We start from the raw sequence: 1755 nt of genomic DNA on the forward strand, positions 1-1755 counted from the left end.
CCCTTCTCCCTGTGAAAAACATTGCCAAAAACATTCTTAGGTGGAGTCTTTGAATTGGATCCTTCCAGAAGATCGCATTACTGCACCAAAATGGGAACCCAAAACTGGGAAGGATTACAAACACGCTGGAAGACGTGAGCACAATTCAAAGGGTTCTTGACAGATTGGAAAGCTGGGCTACAACTAACAGGATGATGTTAAATGCACACAAATGCAAGGGTGCTACACCTCAGGAGGAATAATTAAAAACACAAATATAAAGTGGGAGACATCTAGCTGGATGGCAACACTATGGAAAAGGACTTGGGGGTCTTAATAGACCAGACTCAAGATGAGTCTGCAGCATAATGCAGTTGCACAAAAGGCTAATGCAGTATTAGAATGCATCAATATAAACTTTAGGTGCAAGACACAAAGTGATAGTGCCTCTCGACTCGGCACTAGTTAGGCCTCATCTTGTGTACTATGTGCAGTTCTAGGCTTCACATTTTAAAAAAGGACATGGAGAAATTAGAGAGGGTCCAGAGACAGGCAACAAAGACAATCAAGGACTTGGAAGGCTAGTGATATGAGGAGAGGCTGAAGGAGTTAGGCATGTTCAGCTTACAGAAGAGGCACTTAAGACCCTGGCCCCCTGTCTGTGGCAGCTGCCTGGCAGGGGCTCTGAGGCCTGGACGAACCAGGAGTCCCCTCAACTGTCCCATATGTGCCCAACTTGAGGCCCTGGAGGGGCAGGTGAGGGAACTCCAGGCAGAGGTCAGCAGGCGGTGGGGAATCAGGGCAGTTGAGGAAGAGATTGATGGGTACTTCCCAGTCTCTGCAGGACCACACACCTGGAGGGAAGGCATCACAGGAGGCGGTCGATGCAGAAGGATGGAAGACAGTCACCTCCAGATCTAGATGTCGCACTACTGAAGCAACTCCCCCGGTGCAGCTGGGAAACAGGTATGATGCCCTAGCATCACTGGGAGAGAGTACAGCAATGGAGGCAACCACCACAGCTAACACCAGACAGACTGAGGCAACTGGGCAGCCAGAGAAGATGTCGAGCCACTGTGGTGGGAGACTCTCTCCTGAGAGGAATGGAGGGAGTCATCTGCCACCCGGATCCTACAGTATGGGATGTATGCTACCTGCCCAGAGCTAGGATTCGGGACGTTACGGTGAGGCTTCCAGACCTAATGAGGCCCACGGACTACTACTCCATGGTCGTCAGCAACGTTAGAACGAATGATCCAGCCCGTAGTAGTCTGGGACAGGTCATGGCTGACTACATGGCTCTGGGGGGCAGGCTTAGAGGCTCGGGGGCACAAGTAGTCTTCTCATAGGTCCTCTCGGTCAGTGGACGTGGTCAGCACCACAGCAACTAAATTGAGGAGGTCAACTCACGGCTTCAGAGCTGGTGCCACCATGCAGGGTTCAGCTTTCTAGACCACAATCCATACTTCCAGGATAAGACCTTGCTGGGATGGGATGGCCTACATCTCTCTCCAAAAGGTAAGCGTCTATTCTCCTACAGGTTGGCAGACTTCCTACATAGAGCTTTAAACTAGCTTCGTCAGGGGATGGGGATGCCGAGTTCAGGACGAGATCGGGGAGGACAACCCACAAACCGCATACTGGAATTGATCAGGTAAGTACTGAGGGGCCCACTAAGAATCAAGATAAGGGAATACTAAAGGGCACCTATAGGGGGGCTAAGGTGTCTCTACACTAATGCTAGACGTATGGGAAACAAGCAGGAGGAACTTGCAT

At 50.7% G+C, this 1755-nt stretch overlaps 1 protein-coding gene across 3 annotated transcripts in view; it reads right to left on the reverse strand.

The window, feature by feature from the left end:
* Positions 1–1755, reverse strand: part of SCAF4 (SR-related CTD associated factor 4) — a 64136-nt gene that overhangs the window by 38829 nt on the left and 23552 nt on the right. The gene's annotated exons all lie outside the window — the stretch shown is intronic.

The sequence above is a fragment of the Alligator sinensis genome, unplaced genomic scaffold, assembly GCF_000455745.1.
Source record: "Alligator sinensis unplaced genomic scaffold, ASM45574v1 scaffold1207_1, whole genome shotgun sequence".
Classification (NCBI taxonomy): domain Eukaryota; kingdom Metazoa; phylum Chordata; order Crocodylia; family Alligatoridae; genus Alligator; species Alligator sinensis.